The sequence below is a fragment of the Denticeps clupeoides genome, unplaced genomic scaffold (genome assembly GCF_900700375.1).
Source record: "Denticeps clupeoides unplaced genomic scaffold, fDenClu1.1, whole genome shotgun sequence".
NCBI classification, from domain to species: Eukaryota; Metazoa; Chordata; class Actinopteri; order Clupeiformes; family Denticipitidae; genus Denticeps; species Denticeps clupeoides.
Genome location: NW_021630001.1, coordinates 685 through 16691, shown reverse-complemented (window position 1 = coordinate 16691; position 16007 = coordinate 685). Strand labels below are relative to the sequence as shown.

At 40.0% G+C, this 16007-nt stretch overlaps 18 pseudogenes; all 18 read left to right on the top strand.

The window, feature by feature from the left end:
- The first annotated feature begins 419 nt into the window (after window positions 1–419).
- LOC114779906 (uncharacterized) lies at window positions 420–538 on the top strand (annotated as a pseudogene).
- A 440-nt stretch (window positions 539–978) lies between these two features.
- Window positions 979–1097, top strand: LOC114779921 (uncharacterized; annotated as a pseudogene).
- Window positions 1098–1537: 440 nt separating this feature from the next.
- Window positions 1538–1656, top strand: LOC114779920 (uncharacterized; annotated as a pseudogene).
- An 801-nt stretch (window positions 1657–2457) lies between these two features.
- On the top strand, window positions 2458–2576 carry LOC114779905 (uncharacterized; annotated as a pseudogene).
- A 439-nt stretch (window positions 2577–3015) lies between these two features.
- LOC114779919 (uncharacterized) lies at window positions 3016–3134 on the top strand (annotated as a pseudogene).
- A 1082-nt stretch (window positions 3135–4216) lies between these two features.
- Window positions 4217–4335, top strand: LOC114779918 (uncharacterized; annotated as a pseudogene).
- An 800-nt stretch (window positions 4336–5135) lies between these two features.
- LOC114779904 (uncharacterized) lies at window positions 5136–5254 on the top strand (annotated as a pseudogene).
- A 440-nt stretch (window positions 5255–5694) lies between these two features.
- On the top strand, window positions 5695–5813 carry LOC114779917 (uncharacterized; annotated as a pseudogene).
- A 799-nt stretch (window positions 5814–6612) lies between these two features.
- Window positions 6613–6731, top strand: LOC114779934 (uncharacterized; annotated as a pseudogene).
- A 3288-nt stretch (window positions 6732–10019) lies between these two features.
- LOC114779916 (uncharacterized) lies at window positions 10020–10138 on the top strand (annotated as a pseudogene).
- A 799-nt stretch (window positions 10139–10937) lies between these two features.
- On the top strand, window positions 10938–11056 carry LOC114779933 (uncharacterized; annotated as a pseudogene).
- Window positions 11057–11496: 440 nt separating this feature from the next.
- Window positions 11497–11615, top strand: LOC114779915 (uncharacterized; annotated as a pseudogene).
- Window positions 11616–12055: 440 nt separating this feature from the next.
- LOC114779913 (uncharacterized) lies at window positions 12056–12174 on the top strand (annotated as a pseudogene).
- Window positions 12175–12971: 797 nt separating this feature from the next.
- Window positions 12972–13090, top strand: LOC114779926 (uncharacterized; annotated as a pseudogene).
- Window positions 13091–13252: 162 nt separating this feature from the next.
- On the top strand, window positions 13253–13371 carry LOC114779912 (uncharacterized; annotated as a pseudogene).
- A 796-nt stretch (window positions 13372–14167) lies between these two features.
- Window positions 14168–14286, top strand: LOC114779914 (uncharacterized; annotated as a pseudogene).
- Window positions 14287–14726: 440 nt separating this feature from the next.
- On the top strand, window positions 14727–14845 carry LOC114779911 (uncharacterized; annotated as a pseudogene).
- Window positions 14846–15646: 801 nt separating this feature from the next.
- LOC114779903 (uncharacterized) lies at window positions 15647–15765 on the top strand (annotated as a pseudogene).
- Window positions 15766–16007: the final 242 nt, after the last annotated feature.

Below are 16007 nucleotides of genomic sequence, written 5' to 3'. Positions count from 1 at the left end.
GCCTTTTTTCTTTTTTTTTTTTTTTTTTTTAAACTTCTCTTCAGGTTTCTTTGTCTGTGTGTGCTCTACAACGATCATTCACAGGCTTGGAGCTGAATCGATTAGGTGGGATTTTTCAGCCCTCGGCCTTCAGGTGCTACGCACCCTGATGTCAATTTAATATCTGATATGTCATATTAAGCGGATTTTTAGAACAGGGAGTCGGCAATAGGGCCTGCTCCATCCGCTCCATTCATCGACCCAGTATTGCATTGCCTCTAGAAGGTGTGCACTTTATTTGTTGTATTGCAAATAAAAGCTTACCACTCCAACTTTTTGCCTTTTCTCCATCATAATTTGACAGTAAAGCGGGAGTTTTCACTCTTTGATATGTGTTCAAGCCCCTTTAGTTTAAAGTTCAAGATTTTCAAGCAGAGTTTGTGTACAGACAAACCAGCTGAAGAATGCCCAATCTTGTCTGATCTCAGAAGCTAAGAAGGCTTGGGCCTGGTTAGTACTTGGATGGGAGACTACCTGGGAATACCAGGTGCTGTAAGCTTTAACTATTGAAAAACTTTTAAAATGAAAGTATTTACATGGCTTTGTTAGCTTTTTTTGCCTTTTCTCCATCATAATTTGACAGTAAAGCGGGAGTTTTCACTCTTTGATATGTGTTCAAGCCCCTTTGGTTTAAAGTTAAAGATTTTCAAGCAGAGTTTGTGTACGGACAAACCAGCTGAAGAATGCCCATTCTTGTCTTATCTCAGAAGCTATGAAGGCTTGGGCCTGGTTAGTACTTGGATGGCAGACTACGTGGGAATACCAGGTACTGTAAGCTTTAACTATTGAAAAACTTTTAAAATGAGAGTATTTACATGGCTTTGTTAGCTTTTTTTGCATTTTCTCCATCATAATTTGACAGTAAAGCGGGAGTTTTTGCACTTTATAATGTTTTCAAAGCCCTTTTGGTTTAAAGTTCAAGATTTTCAAGCAGAGTTTGTGTACGGACAAACCAGCTGAAGAATGCCCAATCTTGTTTGATCTCAGAAGCTAAGAAGGCTTGGGCCTGGTTAGTACTTGGATGGGAGACTACCTGGGAATACCAGGTGCTGTAAGCTTTAACTATTGAAAAACTTTTAAAATGAAAGTGTTTACATGGCTTTGTTAGCTTTTTTAGCCTTTTCTCCATCATAATTTGACAGTAAAGCGGGAGTTTTCACTCTTTGATATGTGTTCAAGCCCCTTTAGTTTAAAGTTCAAGATTTTCAAGCAGAGTTTGTGTACAGACAAACCAGCTGAAGAATGCCCATTCTTGTCTTATCTCAGAAGCTATGAAGGCTTGGGCCTGGTTAGTACTTGGATGGCAGACTACGTGGGAATACCAGGTGCTGTAAGCTTTAACTATTGAAAAACTTTTAAAATGAAAGTATTTACATGGCTTTGTTAGCTTTTTTTGCCTTTTCTCCATCATAATTTGACAGTAAAGCGGGAGTTTTTGCACTTTATAATGTTTTCAAAGCCCTTTTGGTTTAAAGTTCAAGATTTTCAAGCAGAGTTTGTGTACGGACAAACCAGCTGAAGAATGCCCAATCTTGTTTGATCTCAGAAGCTAAGAAGGCTTGGGCCTGGTTAGTACTTGGATGGGAGACTACCTGGGAATACCAGGTGCTGTAAGCTTTAACTATTGAAAAACTTTTAAAATGAAAGTATTTACATGGCTTTGTTAGCTTTTTTAGCCTTTTCTCCATCATAATTTGACAGTAAAGCGGGAGTTTTCGCACTTTATAATGTTTTCAAAGCCCTTTTGTTTAAAGTCCAAGATTTTCAAGCAGAGTTTGCTAACAGACATGCCAGCAGAAGATTGCCCAATCTTGTCTGATCTCAGTAAGCTAAGAAGGCTTGGGCCTGGTTAGTACTTGGATGGGAGACTACGTGGGAATGCCAGGTGCTGTAAGTTTTAACTATTGTTAAACTTTTAAAATGAAAGTATTTACATCACTTTGTTACCTTTTTTTAAGTAAGTTAAGGGGTATTTTCTTTCTTTGATATGTTTTCCCGCCTTTTTTCTTTTTTTTTTTTTTTTTTTTTTAAACTTCTCTTCAGGTTTCTTTGTCTGTGTGTGCTCTACAACGATCATTCACAGGCTTGGAGCTGAATCGATTAGGTGGGATTTTCCAGCCCTCGGCCTTCAGGTGCTACGCACCCTGATGTCAATTTAATATCTGATATGTCATATTAAGCGGATTTTTAGAACAGGGAGTCGGCAATAGGGCCTGCTCCATCCGCTCCATTCATCGACCCAGTATTGCATTGCCTCTAGAAGGTGTGCACTTTATTTGTTGTATTGCAAATAAAAGCTTACCACTCCAACTTTTTGCCTTTTCTCCATCATAATTTGACAGTAAAGCGGGAGTTTTCACTCTTTGATATGTGTTCAAGCCCCTTTAGTTTAAAGTTCAAGATTTTCAAGCAGAGTTTGTGTACAGACAAACCAGCTGAAGAATGCCCAATCTTGTCTGATCTCAGAAGCTAAGAAGGCTTGGGCCTGGTTAGTACTTGGATGGGAGACTACCTGGGAATACCAGGTGCTGTAAGCTTTAACTATTGAAAAACTTTTAAAATGAAAGTATTTACATGGCTTTGTTAGCTTTTTTTGCCTTTTCTCCATCATAATTTGACAGTAAAGCGGGAGTTTTACTCTTTGATATGTGTTCAAGCCCCTTTGGTTTAAAGTTAAAGATTTTCAAGCAGAGTTTGTGTACGGACAAACCAGCTGAAGAATGCCCATTCTTGTCTTATCTCAGAAGCTATGAAGGCTTGGGCCTGGTTAGTACTTGGATGGCAGACTACGTGGGAATACCAGGTACTGTAAGCTTTAACTATTGAAAAACTTTTAAAATGAGAGTATTTACATGGCTTTGTTAGCTTTTTTTGCCTTTTCTCCATCATAATTTGACAGTAAAGCGGGAGTTTTTGCACTTTATAATGTTTTCAAAGCCCTTTTGGTTTAAAGTTCAAGATTTTCAAGCAGAGTTTGTGTACGGACAAACCAGCTGAAGAATGCCCAATCTTGTTTGATCTCAGAAGCTAAGAAGGCTTGGGCCTGGTTAGTACTTGGATGGGAGACTACCTGGGAATACCAGGTGCTGTAAGCTTTAACTATTGAAAAACTTTTAAAATGAAAGTATTTACATGGCTTTGTTAGCTTTTTTAGCCTTTTCTCCATCATAATTTGACAGTAAAGCGGGAGTTTTCGCACTTTATAATGTTTTCAAAGCCCTTTTGTTTAAAGTCCAAGATTTTCAAGCAGAGTTTGCTAACAGACATGCCAGCAGAAGATTGCCCAATCTTGTCTGATCTCAGTAAGCTAAGAAGGCTTGGGCCTGGTTAGTACTTGGATGGGAGACTACGTGGGAATGCCAGGTGCTGTAAGTTTTAACTATTGTTAAACTTTTAAAATGAAAGTATTTACATCACTTTGTTACCTTTTTTTAAGTAAGTTAAGGGGTATTTTCTTTCTTTGATATGTTTTCCCGCCTTTTTTCTTTTTTTTTTTTTTTTTTTTTTAAACTTCTCTTCAGGTTTCTTTGTCTGTGTGTGCTCTACAACGATCATTCACAGGCTTGGAGCTGAATCGATTAGGTGGGATTTTCCAGCCCTCGGCCTTCAGGTGCTACGCACCCTGATGTCAATTTAATATCTGATATGTCATATTAAGCGGATTTTTAGAACAGGGAGTCGGCAATAGGGCCTGCTCCATCCGCTCCATTCATCGACCCAGTATTGCATTGCCTCTAGAAGGTGTGCACTTTATTTGTTGTATTGCAAATAAAAGCTTACCACTCCAACTTTTTGCCTTTTCTCCATCATAATTTGACAGTAAAGCGGGAGTTTTCACTCTTTGATATGTGTTCAAGCCCCTTTAGTTTAAAGTTCAAGATTTTCAAGCAGAGTTTGTGTACAGACAAACCAGCTGAAGAATGCCCAATCTTGTCTGATCTCAGAAGCTATGAAGGCTTGGGCCTGGTTAGTACTTGGATGGCAGACTACCTGGGAATACCAGGTGCTGTAAGCTTTAACTATTGAAAAACTTTTAAAATGAAAGTATTTACATGGCTTTGTTAGCTTTTTTTGCCTTTTCTCCATCATAATTTGACAGTAAAGCGGGAGTTTTTGCACTCTTTATAATGTTTTCAAGCCCTTTTGGTTTAAAGTTCAAGATTTTCAAGCAGAGTTTGTGTACGGACAAACCAGCTGAAGAATGCCCAATCTTGTTTGATCTCAGAAGCTAAGAAGGCTTGGGCCTGGTTAGTACTTGGATGGGAGACTACCTGGGAATACCAGGTGCTGTAAGCTTTAACTATTGAAAAACTTTTAAAATGAAAGTATTTACATGGCTTTGTTAGCTTTTTTAGCCTTTTCTCCATCATAATTTGACAGTAAAGCGGGAGTTTTCGCACTTTATAATGTTTTCAAAGCCCTTTTGTTTAAAGTCCAAGATTTTCAAGCAGAGTTTGCTAACAGACATGCCAGCAGAAGATTGCCCAATCTTGTCTGATCTCAGTAGCTAAGAAGGCTTGGGCCTGGTTAGTACTTGGATGGGAGACTACGTGGGAATGCCAGGTGCTGTAAGTTTTAACTATTGTTAAACTTTTAAAATGAAAGTATTTACATCACTTTGTTACCTTTTTTTAAGTAAGTTAAGGGGTATTTTCTTTCTTTGATATGTTTTCCCGCCTTTTTTCTTTTTTTTTTTTTTTTTTTTTTAAACTTCTCTTCAGGTTTCTTTGTCTGTGTGTGCTCTACAACGATCATTCACAGGCTTGGAGCTGAATCGATTAGGTGGGATTTTCCAGCCCTCGGCCTTCAGGTGCTACGCACCCTGATGTCAATTTAATATCTGATATGTCATATTAAGCGGATTTTTAGAACAGGGAGTCGGCAATAGGGCCTGCTCCATCCGCTCCATTCATCGACCCAGTATTGCATTGCCTCTAGAAGGTGTGCACTTTATTTGTTGTATTGCAAATAAAAGCTTACCACTCCAACTTTTTGCCTTTTCTCCATCATAATTTGACAGTAAAGCGGGAGTTTTCACTCTTTGATATGTGTTCAAGCCCCTTTAGTTTAAAGTTCAAGATTTTCAAGCAGAGTTTGTGTACAGACAAACCAGCTGAAGAATGCCCAATCTTGTCTGATCTCAGAAGCTAAGAAGGCTTGGGCCTGGTTAGTACTTGGATGGGAGACTACCTGGGAATACCAGGTGCTGTAAGCTTTAACTATTGAAAAACTTTTAAAATGAAAGTATTTACATGGCTTTGTTAGCTTTTTTTGCCTTTTCTCCATCATAATTTGACAGTAAAGCGGGAGTTTTCACTCTTTGATATGTGTTCAAGCCCCTTTGGTTTAAAGTTAAAGATTTTCAAGCAGAGTTTGTGTACGGACAAACCAGCTGAAGAATGCCCATTCTTGTCTTATCTCAGAAGCTATGAAGGCTTGGGCCTGGTTAGTACTTGGATGGCAGACTACGTGGGAATACCAGGTACTGTAAGCTTTAACTATTGAAAAACTTTTAAAATGAGAGTATTTACATGGCTTTGTTAGCTTTTTTTGCCTTTTCTCCATCATAATTTGACAGTAAAGCGGGAGTTTTTGCACTTTATAATGTTTTCAAAGCCCTTTTGGTTTAAAGTTCAAGATTTTCAAGCAGAGTTTGTGTACGGACAAACCAGCTGAAGAATGCCCAATCTTGTTTGATCTCAGAAGCTAAGAAGGCTTGGGCCTGGTTAGTACTTGGATGGGAGACTACCTGGGAATACCAGGTGCTGTAAGCTTTAACTATTGAAAAACTTTTAAAATGAAAGTATTTACATGGCTTTGTTAGCTTTTTTAGCCTTTTCTCCATCATAATTTGACAGTAAAGCGGGAGTTTTCGCACTTTATAATGTTTTCAAAGCCCTTTTGTTTAAAGTCCAAGATTTTCAAGCAGAGTTTGCTAACAGACATGCCAGCAGAAGATTGCCCAATCTTGTCTGATCTCAGTAGCTAAGAAGGCTTGGGCCTGGTTAGTACTTGGATGGGAGACTACGTGGGAATGCCAGGTGCTGTAAGTTTTAACTATTGTTAAACTTTTAAAATGAAAGTATTTACATCACTTTGTTACCTTTTTTTAAGTAAGTTAAGGGGTATTTTCTTTCTTTGATATGTTTTCCCGCCTTTTTTCTTTTTTTTTTTTTTTTTTTTTAAACTTCTCTTCAGGTTTCTTTGTCTGTGTGTGCTCTACAACGATCATTCACAGGCTTGGAGCTGAATCGATTAGGTGGGATTTTTCAGCCCTCGGCCTTCAGGTGCTACGCACCCTGATGTCAATTTAATATCTGATATGTCATATTAAGCGGATTTTTAGAACAGGGAGTCGGCAATAGGGCCTGCTCCATCCGCTCCATTCATCGACCCAGTATTGCATTGCCTCTAGAAGGTGTGCACTTTATTTGTTGTATTGCAAATAAAAGCTTACCACTCCAACTTTTTGCCTTTTCTCCATCATAATTTGACAGTAAAGCGGGAGTTTTCACTCTTTGATATGTGTTCAAGCCCCTTTAGTTTAAAGTTCAAGATTTTCAAGCAGAGTTTGTGTACAGACAAACCAGCTGAAGAATGCCCAATCTTGTCTGATCTCAGAAGCTAAGAAGGCTTGGGCCTGGTTAGTACTTGGATGGGAGACTACCTGGGAATACCAGGTGCTGTAAGCTTTAACTATTGAAAAACTTTTAAAATGAAAGTATTTACATGGCTTTTTACTTATTACTTTTTTGGCAGACCTTTACCAAAGCGACTAAATGGAAGACCTAGAATCTCGTGAGTTTCTATAGAATATCAAGTAACAACAAAGCCCTGATAAGGCTTAACTTGTCATTGAAGAACATGCCGAGAGTTTGGGTGTAGACAAAAGAAAATTATAAGTATTGACAATTTTGTATTGTTGTTAATGAATGCTGGGCCTGTGTTAACTTGTTGTAATTTTTGGAATAAGTGGTTTTCATACAGTCTTCTTTTAAAGTGGTGATAGTCTCGGTATCTGTGGGGAGGTAGAGTTGTTTCCATCTACCAACATAAACGGAGAACAGAAATGATTGGAATCGGAGACCCGGAAAGGAATTTTTAGTCTCCTTTCGTTTGCCGATCTGAGAGAGCGTGTAGGAGTGTATCTAGGTAGTAGTGTGTTGATGTAGGAGGGCGCAGTTCCATTTACAGCCCTGTAGGCAAGCATCAAGGATTTGAACTCAATGCGAGCAGCTACCGGGAGCCAGTGGAGGGAGGTAAGGAGAGGTGTAACATGGGTGTATTTTGGCTGATTGAAGATGAGGCGGGCTGCCATATTTTGGACCATCTGGAGTGGTTTTATGGTGACTGCAGAGGCTCCAGCCAGGAGAGAGTTACAGTAGTCGAGTTTGGAGATTACCATTGCCTGGACGAGGAGCTGCGTAGCCTGTTGTGAGAGAAAAGGCCGAATCTTGCGAATGTTGTAGAGAGTGAACCTGCAGGATCTGGAGATCGCAGCAACATGATGGTTCAAACTCAGTTTGTTATCTATCCAAACCCCAAGGCTTTTTGCAGATGCCGTGGGTGTTAACAATAGCGATCCAATTTGAATTGAAAGGTTTGCTGAGGAGAATTGTTGCCCGGAAAGATCAGAATCTCGGTTTTGGATAGGTTGAGTTGGAGGTGTCGCTCAGACATCCATGCCGATATGTCTGAGAGGCAGGCCGAAATTTTTGTTGCTATAGTAGCATCTTCTGGTGGGAATGACAGATAGAGCTGGGTGTCATCAGCATAGGAGTGATAGGAGAAGCCATGTGATTGGATGATGTGACCAAGTGAGAGAGTGTATATTGAGAATAGAAGGGGGCCAAGGACAGAGCCTTGTGGAACCCCTGTGGTTACCCTAGAGAGGACAGATGTCTCACCTCCCCATGATACCTTGAAGGACCCTGTCGTAGAGATAAGAGGTGAACCAATCTAGTGCGGTTCCTGTGACTCCTAAATCAGAGAGTGTGGTGAGAAGAATTTCGTGGTTAACTGTATCGAAGGCAGCAGATAGATCAAGTAGAACAAGGACGGATGATCTGCGGGCAGCTCTTGCAGCACAGAAGGTCATCCATCATTGCCAGGAGGGAGGTTTCAGTAGAATGCCCTTTCCTGAAACCAGACTGAAAAGGGTCAAGAAGATCATGCTTGTGGAGAAATGAGGAAAGTTGAGCCAGGACTGCTCTTTCAAGAATTTTTGAAAGAAAAGGAAGGTTGGAGACTGGGCGAGTAGCTATCCAGTAGAGATGGGTTTAATGTGGGTTTTTTGAGCAGGGGAGTAATGACAGCCTGTTTGAAAGCAGTGGGGAATGTTCCTGTTGTGAGTGAGGAGTTTAAGACATGTGTCAGAGCAGATAATATGGTGGGCTGTATGGACTGAAGGAGGTGTGAGGGGATTGGATCCAGGGAGCAGGTGGTGGGGTGACTAGACTGGAGAAGTGTAGACACGTCTGATTCAAAGAGGGGAGTAAAGGAAGACAGATTCTTGGTTTCAGAGGTAACAGCAGGACGGGGTCTGGGGTTAGGTGGTGAGAATTGTTTGCTAATGTCAGCCACCTTTTCTGTGAAGAAGGTGGCGAAGTCTTCAGATGAGAGAGAAGTGGAGGGGGAGGGGGTGGAGGATTCAGGAGGACGGTTGAAAGTCGAGAAAAGTTTTCGAGAGTCATTGCAGTTGTTTACTTTGTCCTGGAAGTATCTGGTCTTTGCTGTAGTTACAGCAGCAGAGAAGGATTTTAGGAGAGATTGATACTTATTAAGTTGAAGCGGGCACTTGGATTTCCTCCACTGCCTTTCAGCTGCTCTAAGGTGGGACCTGTGGCGACGAACCTCGTCAGAGATCCACGGTGAGGGTGGAGTCGCACGTGTTGGTTTTGAGGTTAGAGGGCAGAGTCTCTCGAGGCAAGATGTTAGTGTGGAGAAAAGGATGTCTGTAGCACGGTTAGTGTCCTGAATAGAGAGGATGTCCTAGGGGGGGAGAGCTCAGAGGAGACAGCGGAAGACAATTGAGTAGGGCAGAGGGTACGGAGATTACGGCGAAATTGTGTTAAGTGTGAGGTGGGTGTGGTGCGTGCCAGGGGGGATAGTCTGAAGTGAATAAAAGAGTGATCGGATAGATGTAGAGGAACGACAGAAGTGTTGGCTGTGGAGCATTTGCGTGTGAGTACGAGATCTAGTTGTTTTCCAGCTCTGTGCGTTGCGGGCGTGCAGAGAAGTGTGAAGTTGGAAGCAGAGATGAAGTGTTGGAAGTCAGTGGTTTGTGGCTTGAGGAGATCGAGGTTGAAGTCTTCCTAGTAGCACAAGGGGCAGTTCCTCCATCTATATTGAGGAGAGAGTTGTGTCTAGTTCCTCTACAAAGTTCCCCAGCGGACCGGAGGGACGATATACAGCAACTATGGACATTTTTACTGGGTGTGTAATAGTTACTGCATGGAACTCAAAACTGGTTGTTTGAATAGCAGAAACGGGAGTGAATTTCCAGTCCTTGGAAATGAGCAAGCCTGTGCCCCCTCCCCTGCCAGTGGGGCGGGGGGTATGAGAGAAGTAGAAGTAGAAGCTTTGTTAGCTTTTTTTGCCTTTTCTCCATCATAATTTGACAGTAAAGCGGGAGTTTTCACTCTTTGATATGTGTTCAAGCCCCTTTGGTTTAAAGTTAAAGATTTTCAAGCAGAGTTTGTGTACGGACAAACCAGCTGAAGAATGCCCATTCTTGTCTTATCTCAGAAGCTATGAAGGCTTGGGCCTGGTTAGTACTTGGATGGCAGACTACGTGGGAATACCAGGTACTGTAAGCTTTAACTATTGAAAAACTTTTAAAATGAGAGTATTTACATGGCTTTGTTAGCTTTTTTTTGCATTTTCTCCATCATAATTTGACAGTAAAGCGGGAGTTTTTGCACTTTATAATGTTTTCAAAGCCCTTTTGGTTTAAAGTTCAAGATTTTCAAGCAGAGTTTGTGTACGGACAAACCAGCTGAAGAATGCCCAATCTTGTTTGATCTCAGAAGCTAAGAAGGCTTGGGCCTGGTTAGTACTTGGATGGGAGACTACCTGGGAATACCAGGTGCTGTAAGCTTTAACTATTGAAAAACTTTTAAAATGAAAGTATTTACATGGCTTTGTTAGCTTTTTTAGCCTTTTCTCCATCATAATTTGACAGTAAAGCGGGAGGTTTTCGCACTTTATAATGTTTTCAAAGCCCTTTTGTTTAAAGTCCAAGATTTTCAAGCAGAGTTTGCTAACAGACATGCCAGCAGAAGATTGCCCAATCTTGTCTGATCTCAGTAGCTAAGAAGGCTTGGGCCTGGTTAGTACTTGGATGGGAGACTACGTGGGAATGCCAGGTGCTGTAAGTTTTAACTATTGTTAAACTTTTAAAATGAAAGTATTTACATCACTTTGTTACCTTTTTTTAAGTAAGTTAAGGGGTATTTTCTTTCTTTGATATGTTTTCCCGCCTTTTTTCTTTTTTTTTTTTTTTTTTTTAAACTTCTCTTCAGGTTTCTTTGTCTGTGTGTGCTCTACAACGATCATTCACAGGCTTGGAGCTGAATCGATTAGGTGGGATTTTCCAGCCCTCGGCCTTCAGGTGCTACGCACCCTGATGTCAATTTAATATCTGATATGTCATATTAAGCGGATTTTTAGAACAGGGAGTCGGCAATAGGGCCTGCTCCATCCGCTCCATTCATCGACCCAGTATTGCATTGCCTCTAGAAGGTGTGCACTTTATTTGTTGTATTGCAAATAAAAGCTTACCACTCCAACTTTTTGCCTTTTCTCCATCATAATTTGACAGTAAAGCGGGAGTTTTCACTCTTTGATATGTGTTCAAGCCCCTTTAGTTTAAAGTTCAAGATTTTCAAGCAGAGTTTGTGTACAGACAAACCAGCTGAAGAATGCCCAATCTTGTCTGATCTCAGAAGCTAAGAAGGCTTGGGCCTGGTTAGTACTTGGATGGGAGACTACCTGGGAATACCAGGTGCTGTAAGCTTTAACTATTGAAAAACTTTTAAAATGAAAGTATTTACATGGCTTTGTTAGCTTTTTTTGCCTTTTCTCCATCATAATTTGACAGTAAAGCGGGAGTTTTCACTCTTTGATATGTGTTCAAGCCCCTTTGGTTTAAAGTTAAAGATTTTCAAGCAGAGTTTGTGTACGGACAAACCAGCTGAAGAATGCCCATTCTTGTCTTATCTCAGAAGCTATGAAGGCTTGGGCCTGGTTAGTACTTGGATGGCAGACTACGTGGGAATACCAGGTACTGTAAGCTTTAACTATTGAAAAACTTTTAAAATGAGAGTATTTACATGGCTTTGTTAGCTTTTTTTGCATTTTCTCCATCATAATTTGACAGTAAAGCGGGAGTTTTTGCACTTTATAATGTTTTCAAAGCCCTTTTGGTTTAAAGTTCAAGATTTTCAAGCAGAGTTTGTGTACGGACAAACCAGCTGAAGAATGCCCAATCTTGTTTGATCTCAGAAGCTAAGAAGGCTTGGGCCTGGTTAGTACTTGGATGGGAGACTACCTGGGAATACCAGGTGCTGTAAGCTTTAACTATTGAAAAACTTTTAAAATGAAAGTGTTTACATGGCTTTGTTAGCTTTTTTAGCCTTTTCTCCATCATAATTTGACAGTAAAGCGGGAGTTTTCACTCTTTGATATGTGTTCAAGCCCCTTTAGTTTAAAGTTCAAGATTTTCAAGCAGAGTTTGTGTACAGACAAACCAGCTGAAGAATGCCCAATCTTGTCTGATCTCAGAAGCTGAGAAGGCTTGGGCCTGGTTAGTACTTGGATGGGAGACTACCTGGGAATACCAGGTGCTGTAAGCTTTAACTATTGAAAAACTTTTAAAATGAAAGTATTTACATGGCTTTGTTAGCTTTTTTTGCCTTTTGTCCATCATAATTTGACAGTAAAGCGGGAGTTTTTGCACTTTATAATGTTTTCAAAGCCCTTTTGGTTTAAAGTTCAAGATTTTCAAGCAGAGTTTGTGTACGGACAAACCAGCTGAAGAATGCCCAATCTTGTTTGATCTCAGAAGCTAAGAAGGCTTGGGCCTGGTTAGTACTTGGATGGGAGACTACCTGGGAATACCAGGTGCTGTAAGCTTTAACTATTGAAAAACTTTTAAAATGAAAGTGTTTACATGGCTTTGTTAGCTTTTTTAGCCTTTTCTCCATCATAATTTGACAGTAAAGCGGGAGTTTTCGCACTTTATAATGTTTTCAAAGCCCTTTTGTTTAAAGTCCAAGATTTTCAAGCAGAGTTTGCTAACAGACATGCCAGCAGAAGATTGCCCAATCTTGTCTGATCTCAGTAGCTAAGAAGGCTTGGGCCTGGTTAGTACTTGGATGGGAGACTACGTGGGAATGCCAGGTGCTGTAAGTTTTAACTATTGTTAAACTTTTAAAATGAAAGTATTTACATCACTTTGTTACCTTTTTTTAAGTAAGTTAAGGGGTATTTTCTTTCTTTGATATGTTTTCCCGCCTTTTTTCTTTTTTTTTTTTTTTTTTTTAAACTTCTCTTCAGGTTTCTTTGTCTGTGTGTGCTCTACAACGATCATTCACAGGCTTGGAGCTGAATCGATTAGGTGGGATTTTCAGCCCTCGGCCTTCAGGTGCTACGCACCCTGATGTCAATTTAATATCTGATATGTCATATTAAGCGGATTTTTAGAACAGGGAGTCGGCAATAGGGCCTGCTCCATCCGCTCCATTCATCGACCCAGTATTGCATTGCCTCTAGAAGGTGTGCACTTTATTTGTTGTATTGCAAATAAAAGCTTACCACTCCAACTTTTTGCCTTTTCTCCATCATAATTTGACAGTAAAGCGGGAGTTTTCACTCTTTGATATGTGTTCAAGCCCCTTTGGTTTAAAGTTCAAGATTTTCAAGCAGAGTTTGTGTACAGACAAACCAGCTGAAGAATGCCCAATCTTGTCTGATCTCAGAAGCTAAGAAGGCTTGGGCCTGGTTAGTACTTGGATGGGAGACTACCTGGGAATACCAGGTGCTGTAAGCTTTAACTATTGAAAAACTTTTAAAATGAGAGTATTTACATGGCTTTGTTAGCTTTTTTTGCCTTTTCTCCATCATAATTTGACAGTAAAGCGGGAGTTTTTGCACTTTATAATGTTTTCAAAGCCCCTTTTGGTTTAAAGTTCAAGATTTTCAAGCAGAGTTTGTGTACGGACAAACCAGCTGAAGAATGCCCAATCTTGTTTGATCTCAGAAGCTAAGAAGGCTTGGGCCTGGTTAGTACTTGGATGGGAGACTACCTGGGAATACCAGGTGCTGTAAGCTTTAACTATTGAAAAACTTTTAAAATGAAAGTATTTACATGGCTTTGTTAGCTTTTTTAGCCTTTTCTCCATCATAATTTGACAGTAAAGCGGGAGTTTTCGCACTTTATAATGTTTTCAAAGCCCTTTTGTTTAAAGTCCAAGATTTTCAAGCAGAGTTTGCTAACAGACATGCCAGCAGAAGATTGCCCAATCTTGTCTGATCTCAGTAGCTAAGAAGGCTTGGGCCTGGTTAGTACTTGGATGGGAGACTACGTGGGAATGCCAGGTGCTGTAAGTTTTAACTATTGTTAAACTTTTAAAATGAAAGTATTTACATCACTTTGTTACCTTTTTTTAAGTAAGTTAAGGGGTATTTTCTTTCTTTGATATGTTTTCCCGCCTTTTTTCTTTTTTTTTTTTTTTTTTAAACTTCTCTTCAGGTTTCTTTGTCTGTGTGTGCTCTACAACGATCATTCACAGGCTTGGAGCTGAATCGATTAGGTGGGATTTTCCAGCCCTCGGCCTTCAGGTGCTACGCACCCTGATGTCAATTTAATATCTGATATGTCATATTAAGCGGATTTTTAGAACAGGGAGTCGGCAATAGGGCCTGCTCCATCCGCTCCATTCATCGACCCAGTATTGCATTGCCTCTAGAAGGTGTGCACTTTATTTGTTGTATTGCAAATAAAAGCTTACCACTCCAACTTTTTGCCTTTTCTCCATCATAATTTGACAGTAAAGCGGGAGTTTTCACTCTTTGATATGTGTTCAAGCCCCTTTAGTTTAAAGTTCAAGATTTTCAAGCAGAGTTTGTGTACAGACAAACCAGCTGAAGAATGCCCAATCTTGTCTGATCTCAGAAGCTAAGAAGGCTTGGGCCTGGTTAGTACTTGGATGGGAGACTACCTGGGAATACCAGGTGCTGTAAGCTTTAACTATTGAAAAACTTTTAAAATGAAAGTATTTACATGGCTTTGTTAGCTTTTTTTGCCTTTTCTCCATCATAATTTGACAGTAAAGCGGGAGTTTTCACTCTTTGATATGTGTTCAAGCCCCTTTGGTTTAAAGTTAAAGATTTTCAAGCAGAGTTTGTGTACGGACAAACCAGCTGAAGAATGCCCATTCTTGTCTTATCTCAGAAGCTATGAAGGCTTGGGCCTGGTTAGTACTTGGATGGCAGACTACGTGGGAATACCAGGTACTGTAAGCTTTAACTATTGAAAAACTTTTAAAATGAGAGTATTTACATGGCTTTGTTAGCTTTTTTTGCCTTTTCTCCATCATAATTTGACAGTAAAGCGGGAGTTTTTGCACTTTATAATGTTTTCAAAGCCCTTTTGGTTTAAAGTTCAAGATTTTCAAGCAGAGTTTGTGTACGGACAAACCAGCTGAAGAATGCCCAATCTTGTTTGATCTCAGAAGCTAAGAAGGCTTGGGCCTGGTTAGTACTTGGATGGGAGACTACCTGGGAATACCAGGTGCTGTAAGCTTTAACTATTGAAAAACTTTTAAAATGAAAGTATTTACATGGCTTTGTTAGCTTTTTTAGCCTTTTCTCCATCATAATTTGACAGTAAAGCGGGAGTTTTCGCACTTTATAATGTTTTCAAAGCCCTTTTGTTTAAAGTCCAAGATTTTCAAGCAGAGTTTGCTAACAGACATGCCAGCAGAAGATTGCCCAATCTTGTCTGATCTCAGAAGCTAAGAAGGCTTGGGCCTGGTTAGTACTTGGATGGGAGACTACGTGGGAATGCCAGGTGCTGTAAGTTTTAACTATTGTTAAACTTTTAAAATGAAAGTATTTACATCACTTTGTTACCTTTTTTTAAGTAAGTTAAGGGGTATTTTCTTTCTTTGATATGTTTTCCCGCCTTTTTTCTTTTTTTTTTTTTTTTTTTTTTAAACTTCTCTTCAGGTTTCTTTGTCTGTGTGTGCTCTACAACGATCATTCACAGGCTTGGAGCTGAATCGATTAGGTGGGATTTTTCAGCCCTCGGCCTTCAGGTGCTACGCACCCTGATGTCAATTTAATATCTGATATGTCATATTAAGCGGATTTTTAGAACAGGGAGTCGGCAATAGGGCCTGCTCCATCCGCTCCATTCATCGACCCAGTATTGCATTGCCTCTAGAAGGTGTGCACTTTATTTGTTGTATTGCAAATAAAAGCTTACCACTCCAACTTTTTGCCTTTTCTCCATCATAATTTGACAGTTAAAGCGGGAGTTTTCACTCTTTGATATGTGTTCAAGCCCCTTTAGTTTAAAGTTCAAGATTTTCAAGCAGAGTTTGTGTACAGACAAACCAGCTGAAGAATGCCCAATCTTGTCTGATCTCAGAAGCTAAGAAGGCTTGGGCCTGGTTAGTACTTGGATGGGAGACTACCTGGGAATACCAGGTGCTGTAAGCTTAACTATTGAAAACTTTTAAAATGAAAGTATTTACATGGCTTTGTTAGCTTTTTTGCCTTTTCTCCATCATAATTTGGACAGTAAAGCGGGAGTTTTCACTCTTTGATATGTGTTCAAGCCCCTTTGGTTTAAAGTAAAGATTTTCAAGCAGAGTTTGTGTACGGACAAACCAGCTGAAGAATGCCCATTCTTGTCTTATCTCAGAAGCTATGAAGGCTTGGGCCTTGGTTAGTACTTGGAT